Genomic DNA, 14,695 nt, shown 5'->3' on the forward strand with positions numbered 1-14,695 from the left:
TAAGATTAATGGGAGGATGAAAAGGGACTAACTCAGAAAAGTGTCTAGGACGTGGTTAAGCGGTCAATAAATGTTAGTGACTATGAATCCAAGCATCACACGTGAATTCTCTCTTTCACTCTCCAGAGGAACCAAGTCTGGGAGCACAACGTACGGCAGTGTTTCTCAAAGTCTAGTCCTCACGACCAGCAGCGTCCACATCTGGGAACTGGTTAGAAACAAGTCCTTGGGCCCTCTAGTATAGTAAATGCCTACAGGATCAGAAACTCTAGGGCCCAGCAACGTATGTTTAATCAAGCTTTCCAGGTAATTCTAGAGAATTTGGCTCAGAAGTTAAGAACTTGAAATTTGAGATCAAAGGGACCTGGATTCAAATGCTTGTTCCACCATCTTACAACGTGGGGCAGGTTATTAACCTTAAAAGCCCCTGTTTTCCAATCTATTATTTTTTAAAAAGGTAGGGACTGGGGGAGATCATGAAGCTTAAATGAGAACCAAACGGTGTAATGCCTGATAAGTGGAAAGCTTCCATGTGCAGTAGACGAGTGAAATGAATCTCAGACGTGTTAAGCAATGCATCCAAATATGGCAATTTGCCATATTCACTTTGCAAACCTGGAGTCGATTTGAACTTAATCTGATTCCAAAAACTGGCTCTTAGAATTATGCTCAAATCCCACCTTATATCATAAAAACTGCGCAGGAAAATTAAGTTTTCTCTTGACAAAGGAATTAGATACTATGTACATCAAAAACTCCCTGGGACTTCCCTGGTGGTGCAGTGGTTAAAGAATCCGCCTGCCAATGCAGGGAACATGGGTTCGATCCCTGGTCTGGGAAGATCCCACATGCCGCAACTAAGCCCGTGCGCCACAACTACTGAGCCTGCGCTCTAGAGCCCACGAGCCACAACTACTGAAGCCCGTGCGCCTAGAGCCCGTGCTCTGCAACAAGAGTAGCCACTGCAATGAGAAGCCCGCGCACCGCAACGAAGAGTAGCCCCTACTCGCCGCAACTAGAGAAAGCCCACGCGCAGCAATGAAGACCCAATGCAGCCAAAAATAAATACATGAATTCATTTTAAAAAACCCTCCCCACACCATGGAAAGTGGCCTTGTCTTCATACTCTGTCTGTAAGACTGAGCTTCGACCACCTGATTAGACAAAGCCCCTTGCGTATCATTCTGCTTGGCGATTCTCTTTCCTTAAACTCCTCTATCTCTGCTGTCTAAAAGGCACATGCACCCTAAAGAAATAAAGAAGAAGGAGACATGGAAATGGTACTTATAAATGACAAAAGAGAGACATTACACAAGTTTTGTCCTGGCACCAAAGCAACATGTTTAAGCATGAGTATGATATGAATATACTTATTACTTTTAGAATTAGAAGTCACAAAAGTTTCAGAACATGCACTATGATTACAAGTTATGGTAACTGGATTACACTTGGAAATAATCCATCTTTTCCTATTTATTGTTCAACAGATAATAAGCACTTTATTAACTGTCACTGTTCTAACACTAGAATTACATCTATAAGTGAACTCAGTTAAAAATTCAGGCGTTTCCCGTATGGACACCAAGGGGGGAAAGTGGCGGGGTGGTGGTGGGATGAATTGGGAGATTGGGATTGACATGTATACACTAATATGTATAAAATAGATAACTAATAAGAACCTGCTGTATAAAAAAATAAAATAAAATTCAAAAATTAAAAAAAAAATTCAGATGTTTCCATTCCTGGAATTTTAACATAAAACCTTCCTTGCAGTGTTACTGCAAAAATCAATTTAATACTGTATTTTCTGTATCTGGATAAATACAGGTCTTTTCTCCACACCCTATCAATAAGTAAAACCATTAAATACATATTTATAAATTTCAAATTTTTAATTCTTATCCAAATTATAAAACATAAATAGAATAACATTCTCAGATACCAAACAAAATGAATTACTCAAATATACTGCTATCCTGATAAAGAAAACATATTACTGTGATATACTAAGAAGTAACATGAAACAAAAAGAAATAACAGATGTATTCCAAAATTAGAAACAAACATGACTTAGAACAAATACGGTGAGCAGAAATGTTGATTAGCTTCTAAATTCCTTCCTCTTGTTTTGCACAAGGAATCTCTGAAACAGTCAGTGTTCCCTTGATGTTAAGGAAGTAAAAAATGGACGGAGTTTGTTGGTTCCCCACAAAGGAGCAACAGCATGCAGAAAGCCTGAAATTACGGACCGTCTTTATGCGAAATTCCAGAGATTACTCTTTGCTTAAAAAACAGTCTTCCTTTGCACCGTGACTAACGGGAAGAAAATGGCAATTTACTGCAGCACTTTGCCACAGTTTACATACAAAATTTGAACTGTGCAAGGTATTTCCTCTCCTTGTGGGCATTATATCATTCTTTTATACAACCTGTCATTTAGTATTTATTGTCAGCCCACGGATCCCTGTCCTGTGACACGAGACGCCACACACAGATGAATTTACTCTTCCCAATTACACGACGGTGAATACCGCTGTGTGTGCAAGCACACATCCAGAAACGACGACTTTTCGCTAACTGCAACCGAGTTTGTGCTAATTGCACTAAATGAAACGGCACTTGACAGAGAAAACCATTTTCAGGTTAATAAAACTCTTGCCACGGTTCCAGCCTCCCAAATGTACAGTTTAGCTTGAATGTTAAAGGTCTGAAGAGTTATTTTTCCTTCACAGCATCTGCTGCCGCCGTCGACTAGGTCTCTGATCGCTACAGAATCGGCCCACACAAACCCGCCTGAATTGCTCCAAGAGAGCGGGGAAGGAATTCAAGATGAGGTTCACAATGTGAATTTTACAGGGAGGGTAAAATACCAGATATCTCTCCATAGTTCTGAGAGAATTTTAATTTATAACGTTGCTGATTAGTCCCCTAAAAACAACTTCTTATCTGTTTCGATCACTATTCTAGTCAGGGAAACCAGCAATGCAAAGGAACAAAATGAGGGGAATGCCAGGGATGAGTGAACAGAGGCAGCAGGAAGAAACCGGCTTTTAAGAATGCAAACCTCTGCAGAGGAGGGTAACGCAGTTAGTTCTGGGTCTTTGGGGAAATTAGCTTAAATTCTTCTCAAAGGGTCACATTAGACAGGAGAGAACTGCCAGATGGGCAGGCCTGGACCTGGGGCAATGGGGCAGGCAGGAGACTGCTGCCCTGGGTTTGAACGGCTCGTGCAGGGTTACTAGCTGGTAAGCGGCATCTAACCGGGCTCATTTCTTTAGACTGAGTCCATCACGTCCTCTTGGGCCTGCGTGCTCTCAGACAGGTCTCCGCTACGTGGGCTCTAGATCTGGTCCTCCTACAATTTATACCCACTGGTGCCAAAGAGCAGCAGTTTACTCCCTCTTCCACGTGATGGGCTTTCAAATGTTTAAACACAACCATCTTGTTTCCCAAGTCTGCTCGCCTGGATCCCAGATGCCCCACGCCCTCACCGTTTCTCGCATCTCTCCTCCACTCAAAAGCCTGCCCATCTCCCGCCCTTAATCCCATCCTCTTCTCCCTGCTCTGCAACTTCACTCCATCCGTTATTATCAAGGGTTAATCTCCTCTCACGTAGTTAATGCCTTCTCCCTCAGCCTACAGATATACAGGACTCAATCCCCCCTACCCTTCCAAACGCCTTCCCTCAGCTCTCCTGGCTCCTCTTTCGACATTTGCTTCCTAACCGTTCACTCAATCTGACCTAGGGATTTTAGATCTGGAGGACCTAAAATCTCCCTTATGCCACCTAACCTAATTCTCTAATTCCTTCGTGAATAGACCCCTGAAAGGCAACATTTGTGAGTAATTCACCTTTGAAAGTGCACACGGCTTGTGCTGTTGCTTTGGGGACCCAGACATTACTTGTAAAAATGTCAATAACAATATTCTATGTAAAAAAGGTCAATTTTTACATAATTATCCTAATAATATAAAACATTCACTGAGTGATTCCCATGTACCACACATGCTTTAATGTCTATAAATGTGTGAAGTAAATCCCCATAAACCTCTGCAAAGTAGATACAATTATTATCGCCCTTTGAATACCCTGTGCAGGGAAAAAAAAAACCCAACTTACTTGTAATGAAACAAGCCTGTGACTGTACCGCACACACCTATCTCTCTAGTCAAAGTCCGTGGTTTCCAGCCATGAGGTTTCCACTCCTGTGCAGGATGTGGCCATCACTGCTGTCACTCCAGGCACGGGTTTAACTATTGATATGCTACTTGGATTAACTAGCCATCAATTTCTGGAAGAAATGGCAAGAAAGGAGTCCCTTAAAAAAGTTCTGGAGGGAGGAGGTGGGAGGGCGCCTGGGCTTTAAGACGGCGCTGCAGATGAGGGACAGAGCGCTACTGTTGCCTGAGCGCGTCCATGGCTGCACCCACGCCGTCGCGGGCCTTTGTGCCAGAAACCTTCGCAGGAGAGGCTCCAAAGAAGTAAAAAATAAGACCCGATCACAGGAGAGAGGAAAAATACACACCAAGGACACGCAACTCTTAAATTCTTTAGGGATCTGACCAAAGATCAAAAGCAGCGTTTAAAAAATACTCTCTTCACATGATTTGTAGACTGAATAGCAATTTCTAGGTAAAACTATATGATTTATACATATAGTATGTAATTCTTAAACAGAAAGTTATAATATGATTCAATTTAATTGTTTATATTGTCTGCCTCCTTTAGTTAAAAGGAAAAGGTGGGGGACTTCCCTGGTGGTCCAGTGGTAAAGAATCGCCTTCCAATGCAGGGGACTCCGGTTCCATGCCTGGTCAGGGAACTAAGATCCCACACGCCGCAGGGCAACTAAGCCCGCGTGCCACAGCTATTGAGCTCGCGCATCTCAACGAGAGAGACCCTGTGCCGCAAAACTACAGAGGCCACGCGCCCTGGAGCCTGTGCGCCACAACTAGAATAGAGAAAACCTGCATGCCACAGCTAGAGAGAAGCCCGCGCGTCGCAACCAAGACCCGACACAGCCAAAAAATAAAGAAAGAAAATAAATTTAAAAAAAAAAAAGAAAAGTTGGTGCTAACAAGGCCAAAATTATGGATTCCATCTCCCACAAGGGCTCTTTAATACAACACTGGCCCAGAAATGCTGAGTTACAACAGTGGTTCTCAGACCTAAGAGCACATCCCACTCATCTGAAAAGCTTATTAAAACAGATTACTGGGCCCACTCCCAGAGCTTCTGACTCAGCAGATCAGGGGTGGGGTCTGACCTACTAGGATTTGCATTTCTAACAGCTTCCCCAGTGATGCTCACGCTGTTGGTCCCTGGACCACACTTTGAGAACCACTGGTTAAAGGGCACAAATTACAGCCTAATACACCCAGGTGATGGAGAAAAGGAAAACAAACTCAATTTAAAAAGGAACCTGGGACTTTCCTGGTGGCGCAGTGGTTAAGAATCCGCCTGGGGCTTCCCTGGTGGCGCAGTGGTTGAGAATCTGCCTGCCAATGCAGGGGACACGGGTTCGAGCCCTGGTCTGGGAAGATCCCACATGCCATGGAGTGACTAGGCCCGTGAGCCACAACTACTGAGCCTGTGCTCTGCAACAGGAGAGGCCGCAATAGTGAGAGGCCCACGCACCGCGATGAAGAGTGGCCCCCACTTGCCGCAACTAGAGAAAGCCCTCGCACAGAAACGAAGAACCAACACAGCCATAAATAAATAAATAAATTTTAAAAATGCAAAAAAAAAAAAGAATCCGCCTGCCAGTGCAGGGGACACAGGTTCAAGCCCTGGTCCGGGAAGATTCCACATGATGCAGAGCAACTAAGCCCATGCGCCACAACTACTGAGTCTGCGCTCTAGAGCCCACGAGCCACAACTACTGAGCCCACGTGCCACAACTACCGAAGCCTGCGCGCCTAGAGCCCGTGCTCTGCAACAAGAGAAGCCACCTCAATGAGAAGCCCGCGCAGCACAACGAAGAGTAGCCCCCGCTCGCCGCAACTAGAGTAAGCCCTCGTGCATCAACGAAGACCCAATGCAACAAAAAATAAATTAATTTTAAAAATTTATTAAAAAAAGGAACCTGGAGGCAAAAGCCTATGCTTCAGAAATATCTCTATTATGAAAACTATGAAATGTTTAGACAAAATTAATGGCTTAATAATTCTCAGATTTGGGCCACTTCATCTAATTTTAAGTAAACTTTTTTTTCCCCTCAAGGAACATTTAAATAATTTTAAAATAAGTTCTTAAAAAGCAAGGTTTTCTTTTTCTCTCATATATGAGATACATAGTAACAAGTATTCAACATCATTAGTCATGAGGGAAATGCAAATCAAAACCACAATGAGGTACCCACTAGGGTGGCTATAATTTACAAAACAGAAACAACAAGTGTTGATGAGGATGCAGAGAAATGGGAATGTTGCGCATTGTTGATGGGAATGTAAAACGGTTCAGCTTCTATAGAAAACAGTTTGGAAGTTCCTCAAAGAGTTAAACACAGAATCACTGCATAACCCCACCATTCCACTCCGAGGCAAATAACTAAAAGAACTGAAAACAGGTACCCAAACAATTGTATATATGCATACGTTCATAGCAGCACCATTCACAACAGTCTAAAGGTGGAAAGAACTCACACTTCCATCAATGGACGAATGGATAAACAACGTGTGGTATATTATTATTCAGCCATGAAAAGGAATGAAGTACCTATGCATGCTACAGTGTGGATGAACCTCCAAACATTATATTAAGTGAAAGAAGCCAGAACAAAGGTCACATATTATAATTCCATGTACATAAAATATCCAGTATAGATAAATCCATGCAGACGGAAAGTAGATCAATGGTTGCCAGGGGCTAGGGAGAGGGGCAAATGAGGAGAAAGTGCTCAATGGGTACTGGAGTGATGGAAATGTTTTGGAACTAGACAGAGGTGGTGGTTGAACACCACTGTCAATGTATGTATGCCACCAAATTGTTAAAGTGGTTAATTTTGTGTTATGTGAATTTCACCTCGATAAATTGTTTTTAAAAATTTACTAATTTTTTACAAAGTTATAAATTTATTAAAAAATTTATAAATTTTTTATAAATTTACAAGTTATAACAATGCCAAGACTCCAAGTGAATATTTGGAGTAAGTAAAATAATAAAAATATGGGAAAATGTTCAACTTCACTAATAACAAAAAGAAATGCCAAATAAAACAATAATGAGGCTTAATTTTAAGTCTATTAGGATATCAAGTTTTTGTTTTGTTTTGCTTTGTCCTAAGGATGAAATTCAGTTCTGGTGAGGATGTGGGAAATCAGTTACTTTCATTTATTGCTGGTGATTCTGTAACTTGATACATCCTTTTAAGAAACAGTTTGGCAGTATTAAAAAACCATTAAAGTCTTGATTCCATGTAACCCAGGAATGCTATTCTTACACAGTGTTCCCTGAATCCTGTCCCACCTGACCACCTCCACAAAGACTCAGGAGCCACCTCAGGCACCTTTACTACACTCTCATTTCTCGACAAGCTTCTCAAAGGCAGGGCCTCTGCACCCATCTCTGCATCTCTAGCCCAATGCGTTCCTCGTACACAGTCGGCATAGAATCAATGTTGACTGAGTGGGTGCAGATTAGAAAGGAAGACAGAAATGAAAACAGGGACACCATGGAAGAACTGTCATTTAAAAAAAAATGTTCAATTTACAAAGGTGTAATGGTAAATGCATTTACTAAGAGAACAATATGAAGGTTGATATTAAGGTGATAGTTGTTGACAAACATGTTTCCTGACCATGGGACAGGCAGGATACGAGAAAAAAATCTTTCAAAACTGCATCAAAATATCTGGTCCTGTAATTTATTTTAGTTTACTATAATTATATTATGTATCATATATGAATAGCTAAACAGAGAACAGATTCTTAGTTACGAAGAGGTAAAAGAATTTATTTCAGGTGTTTCAATAATTCAGCAAGTTTTTTTTAAAAAGTATCTTACCCTACAGAAGAAAACAGAGAGGTCAGCAAACACTTTAACCTGAACCTCATTTCTCTCCTAAGTGCCAAGAAATGTTTGCTTGTTGGATTATTTGGTTTTGGAAAATAGTTTGAGAATTTAAGTGGATATGCTGGCAAAGAAGGTAGGAATGTTTGAAAGAGGACAAGGGCTTAAGAGATTATTGCCCAAACAAACAAACAAAAACCCACCAAGACTGTCTTGTCCTCCTCCCTAGACTTTAAACAACACACAATCATCAAGGATTTCATCACAGATAATAACTGTTCAAGGGCCAGGACGGGACATTCACTCAGGAGAATGTGCTCCAGTCACAACAAAGAACTGACACACGACCGACCCACCCACCCCTCGGTGCAGACAGGACCTTGTTAGATGCAACCTCTCTCTTAGAGAGGTCAATTAAGTGATTTAAATGAACCAGTATTACTTTTATCAAAACTTAAGGAACTGGGAAGATGTTTTTTAATCCCTATGACCTTATAGGAGAACCCCAGTTAACAGTATGTTTCATTCTAGGCTATGTTTTTCTTATATAAATATATACATATGTATACTGATGCACATAAAATATTATGCACATTTTTACAAGATTGGAATTAAACTAAATAAACTATACATATACTATAGTTTTGGGTCCTACCTTAAAAGAACACAAGTAATACATTCTCATTATGAAGAATACATAAACTAGGATAAGCTATTATTAAAGTCCCTCCTTCATTTACTTGTAGAATGCTACATACTGCAATATTTTGGTATCTTATAGTCCACCTATAAATTCATATACTTCTACAAAACATGCAAATAGGCTCATACTATGTGCATTTTCTATGACTTTGTTCAGTTTGCAATACAAGTAAGAAATCTTTCAATGAGCATATATATAGGTTTACCTCAATCTTTCACTACCTACATACACTGAGTGGATTACAGTCCATTATTTAACTATTCATCAATTAATAGACATGAGTTGCAACCTCCTTCAAGAGAAACTAATGCTTCAAAGAACTTGCTTGTAAATGTTTTCAGCTGTGCAATTTTTTAGAATAAAGCCCTTGCGAAGAGTCAAAGAACATACACCCTTTTTAAATTTCAAAATCTCAACATGCATTAAAGAGATGTTAAAGACATATTAGCATTTAAGTTTTTACGTTCTGATAGTCTCCTCCACATGGGCTTTAGCAATTTGCACTCTCATCCACAAGGTAAGCGAGGGCTCATTTACCCACATTCCACCACCTCTCAATAAGATCGTTGGAGGGGGGAGCAATCTAGTAATTGCTAGTAAGGTTTGTAACATTTCTGTACATTTATTTGCTTCTTTTGTGAATTGTCCTTTTTAAAATTGTGTTATTTGTCCTTCTTAATGATTTGTAGCAACTTTTAACATATTTTGGTATTAATCCTTTGTCAAGTGGCAAATATTTTTCCCAAGGATATTACTTATCCATAAACTTTATGATGAGTAGAAGATTGATTATTTAAACGTGTTGGGCTAATTGGATAGCCAGTTAGGGAATAAAAGCTAGATCCTACCTCTTTGTTACAACAAAATTAATTCCAGATAAATCAAAAGAGCTATACATGATCCATGAAACTAACTGAAGTATGAAACCCACTAGAAGAAAAGATATAGAAGAATTCTTTAGGACTTCTGGATTGCACTCCTTAACCCAGTGTTTCAAACTGTAGTCCCTTAAAATACTTGCCATTGAAAATAAATACAGTGACAACAAAATCATACTATAAAATTTTAGCGAATTGCTGGCAGTGGCTTGGAGCTGATGGCTTGCTCACTTGGTTGAAAAGGCAATTAAGTGCCAGAAAGGTGCTAAAGACACAGTGGCACCAAACAGACTTTCTCCTTGATCTAATCAGAAGCCCTGAAAAGTAAAATAGACCAAAAAAAAAAAAAATGACTAAAAGTTACTTAATGGGATGTTCCTATTCCACTGCGCCTACCTTGGGAACCATGGTCCTAGGTCAATGGAAGACACTCAGCAAGGAGCGGCAGACCTGGGACACATCTTAATTTAGGAAAGTGAACCTGAGTGACGCACTGAGCAGGCTAAAGCAGCGGTTCTCAAAGTGTGGTCCCTGACCCAGCAGCATCAGTACCGCCTGGTAACTGGGTAGAAATGCAAGTTATCAAGTTCCTCCCCCAAAACTACTAAATCGGAAACTGGGAGGCTCTGGCCAAGCTCTCCACGTGATTCTCATGCCTGTGAGAGGTGCTGGGCTGGAGAGGCTGAAACAGACCTCAACCTTCCCTTTCACCATCAGAGAGTAATAAGCAACTGCAAAGACGAGGAGAAAGGTGGCCAAGGTGGCGGCAGCGCGGGGGGCTGCGGGAAAGACAATGAGCGGGTTCGAGGCTGCCGCCGAGAAGAAAAGGCTCCTAGTGACGGCAGACCTCCCACTCACTGGATATCTGAAAGCAGAAGCTGGATAACGAAAAGTTGGGGGTGTTACTGAAACAGCGCACTCACTAAACGTGAAAGTAGAAACGAGAAAGTCTACAATGCTTATGGTTTGGCAGTTTCAAAGGAGCGTAGTGATATCAGCATGGGTAAGCAAAATAATCAGACACAATTAACTTAAAAATATGTTGTGTGAGGCACCAGAGGGACGTGCAGGTAAAATGAGGACTAACATTTCCATGTGGAGATGGGATAATGGATGAGGTTAATGAGCCAGGCAAGGCCTTGGGATGTGCCCACATTTAATGGGACAGTAAGGATGCTGAGGAAACTGACTTCAAGTGGAAGAGGGAAAAAAAAAAAACAACAACCCACTCCAGCCTCTAATCTTTTCATTCCTGCCAATAGGAAGTAATAATAATAAAACTACCAACAAAGGAACATTTCATTCATGCGTCCACGAGGTCACCCGACGTTTACCGAAAGCCTCTTGCGTGTGCTGGGACACACGAGTCGCGAGAAGCATGGCTCTCGTCCCCAGCAGCTTCTCCAGACAACCAGTGCCTGTCCTCTAGGTGGGGGCTGCGGGGTGGCCTAAGTCACTTCCCCGGTGGTAGCTCAGTGTTTGCTTTGGATACGAATGCACTTGGACTGTGCCTCCTTGTGGTATCGTGGATTAATACCAGTGGGCTAGTCTTTCTGACATTCGGTGGAGTGCAGGGGAACACAAAGTCGTCCTCGTAACAGCAACACAGGGCTAGACTCCCTGAACCAAAGCACCCATTTCTCTGTCTTTTAAGTGCAGAGACTCCATGTTTGTTAAGAGGGAGGTAACCTTCCGAGGCCAGGAAAACCAGCTGCACAGGGCCCACATGGACTCGATCTCTCTCCTTTCCACACACCAAGTCCACGGTTAACTACCCATCTTCACGCCCCTGATCACATTGACCACAGGAAGCAGTTACAGGTCATGCTGGAATTTAATAATCCCAAGCCTAGCTTTTTTTTTTTTCATAGGATCACTGAAGTTCAATTTATATGCCAGAAAATTTGCCCGTTGTACGTGTACAAATCAGAAATTTTTAGTAAATTTACAGAGTTAAAACCACCACACAATCTAAGTGTAGCGCCTTCTGACCACCCCAAAAAGATCCCTTATGCCTATTTGCAGTCTCCCCCTGTCCCAGGCAACCACGAATTTACTTTCTGTCTCTATAGATTTACCTCTTCTGGGATTTCATACCAATGGAAGCATGGAAATTTGTGCTTTCTTGTGTTTTGTTTCTTTCACTTAGCATGTTTTTGTGGTACACCCATGTCGTCTAAAGATTGATGTATCTTTCTTCCTTCCTCCCTACGACCTGTCTTGCCCACTTCCGGAGTCCTCGGTGCCTAGAACAATAGCTGGTACTCATCCAACACGTGCTCGACGACTGTCCTTTCTGCGGACCACTGCATCTGCACTGACGGATCCCTGGCAACGACACTCTGAACCCCTCTCGGGATACGAGGCTTTTGCGCTGAAAAGCACCTCATTCTGCCTCTGAGTACAACTAACACAAACCAAAAGAATCACGGATTTTTTTTTTTTTTTTTTTAAAGCTACAGGATTGGAATTCTGAGAATCAAGTATCAGAAAACTAAGAAATGTTCTTACGCAGCCCAAGGAATGGCGCTAACATGCTACAAATCAATTCCATCCCCAGCATTTGCTTTGCTAGTTAAACACATGATTGGATTTTTGTAACTTATAGGAAGACTTTCTTTGGTGGTATTTCCTTGTGCCTTCCAGCCTCTGTTTTCCTCTGGCACAGCACCAGATCCTCCAAGCACTAAAAATTAGACGTATGGAATGTCAGGAATGTCTGATAACTACACTAACTTCAGAGCTCAGCCATTAGTCATAAACAGAAATGCCCTTTGAGCTCACTCAAATTCAACTCGAAGCAAACAAAAGTCATGAGGCTGAGTACTGGCAAAGCATGCAGACTGCTGTGGGGTGGGCTGGGAAGGCTCTAAATATAGTTCTTCATCCCAGCAAAGACAAATACTGCTTCGTTATCGAAAATGTTAATACACTGAAGGTGCAAAGCATTGCTCGGTGACGTTTTCGACTGGTAGCACCTGAGTTAGAAACACAAACCATTAAAATTACTTTATAAAATAAAGTTTGTCCTATTCCCATATACTTTCACTAACATCTCCTTAACAGGGCCTCGTCTTTAGTTATTAATCCAGCTCTACAGGTGCTGGTACTGTTCACGATTAATTAAAAGAAAGAATACAAACACCAAAAACTTTGAGGAACTGTTCTAGTTCACAAGAGAAATAATGGGGACCTCCCTGGCGGTCCAGTGGTTAGGACTCGGCACTTTCACTGCTGGGGCCCAGGTTTGATCCTTGGTCGGGGAACTAAGATCCTGCAAGCTGCATGGTGCGCCCCCCCAACACACACAAAAAAGGAGGGAAATAACAACCAATTGTAGCATGTTTATCTCAATTGGATCCTAATTTTTAATTTTAAAAAAAGGATAAAAGAATTCTTAGAACAACTGGGTAATTTAAATATACTAGATGTTATACTAGATATTGGATGATAGATGTTAGATGACATGACAGGATTTTAAAAATTTTCTATAGTTGTAATAATTGGTATTATGGTGTGTAAGGGAATATTTTTTCCTTGGAAGATGCATGCTGAATTATTTAATGGTGGAGGGTCATAATATCTGTAACTTACCTTCCAATGTTACAGCAAAAAACAGTAAACATAAATACAATACACACACACACAAAAAATAAAAAATAAATACAATACAATACACTCATATATTTAAAGAGAGAGGGAGGAGAGGATGAAAGAAATGTGGTGATAAATTATTTGTCAGATCTACAAATTTTTCATAATAAAAAGTTAGGAGGGAAAAAAATCCCTCATTAAGGAAATTCCAGTAAACACAACAGATTGAATACATGTGTTTGCCTACACTCCATCTAGAAAATTGCAGAAAAAGGATATTAAAAAGTCATAAACACAGAAGGACAAAGAGCGGCTCAGAGGACAAGAGCCACAAAATTTGGGATTGTGGAAAGCCGAGTGGTAACTGAGTTAGCAGACCCGAGAAACAGGAAACCTAAGTCAGCAAGAGAAAGCCCAGCAGCTGATTGATTCATACTGCAAACCCTTGAAAGGCTCTGGAATTCCGGCATCAAGGACTTCAGACAGCTGGGTGTGGCTGTGGAGGGCTGGCCGGAAGTCTGTTAAGAAGTAGCCAGCCCCTCAGCCTGCCTTTGCCCAATCTGGGTGAAACTGAAGGTTTCCTCTCTAGAGAGACTCAGCTACAAAGATTCTGGACTTCCTGGCAGCTGGTACAGCTGAAAGAAGGCGTACCTTACTGAAAACAGGAGGATTAAGGGACTGTCCACGCACTGACCAGTGGGGTTCCCGGACCCCCTTTCCCCACTCAGTTTTCAGAACCACTGGTAGCTGGGCTTACACTTGCTAAGCAAGAGATTGGTGGCATTTTTCCTGGGAAAACTAACAAGCTCAGAAGAGATCTATTGACATTAATACCTGGGAGTGCCCTTATAGGAAGGGTGGGCCAGATCACTACATGACTAAGCCTCACCCACAATATAGAGCTTCCAAACTGCTTTTTATGGCTCATTCTTAAATATGACTGATAGCTGTATCAGTCAGGGCAGGCTAGGTAACGCTCTAATAAAAAACAATACCAAAGTCTCAGTGGCTGAACACAACAAACACTAATTTCCCACTCAAGCCAAGTTCAAAGTGGTTCTGGATGGCTCCCCCAGGCAGCTGGCCTCCACAGTATGGCTCAGGATTCCAGGGTGCATCTCGGGTGACTGGCACCTCCACTGTGATACTAGGTAGATAGGTAGGTAGATGGTAGATAGATTGATAGGTAGATAGACAGATCTCAGTCAGTCAGTCTTGTGGGCTGGGGATACATGTACATCCATACTGTTCACATTCCACAGCCAAAACACATCACATGGAGGCAGGGAAATTAATCCCCTCATGTGCCTGGAAGGAGTGGAAGAACCAGAATGATCAGTATGAGCTATTCTAATGCAGAAGTTAAGAACACTAGGTCTCTAAAATAAAAGCAGAATCTAAAACAAACACACTAAAACAATGAATCAGGCAAATTAATGCAGAGAAGAAATTTTCAATTTTGTTCAGAGAAATTGAAGAAAATTTCAATTAGCATCTTCAAAGAGATAT

General features: G+C 41.5%; 1 protein-coding gene across 3 annotated transcripts in view; it reads right to left on the reverse strand.

Moving 5' to 3' along the window:
• The window catches only part of WWC2 (WW and C2 domain containing 2), a 160,117-nt gene that overhangs the window by 76,482 nt on the left and 68,940 nt on the right, over positions 1–14,695 (reverse strand). Inside the window, exon 2 of one of the 3 annotated variants that reach the window (XM_082443961.1) lies at positions 4,121–4,292. The exons of the other annotated variants lie outside the window; for them this stretch is intronic. The gene's annotated coding sequence lies outside the window, so the exon portion shown is untranslated. The remainder of the gene's footprint in view (positions 1–4,120; positions 4,293–14,695) is intronic. 3 annotated transcript variants of the gene reach the window in all.

This window comes from Balaenoptera physalus, assembly GCF_965194825.1.
Source record: "Balaenoptera physalus genome assembly, chromosome: 21".
Taxonomy (NCBI): Eukaryota; Metazoa; Chordata; class Mammalia; order Artiodactyla; family Balaenopteridae; genus Balaenoptera; species Balaenoptera physalus.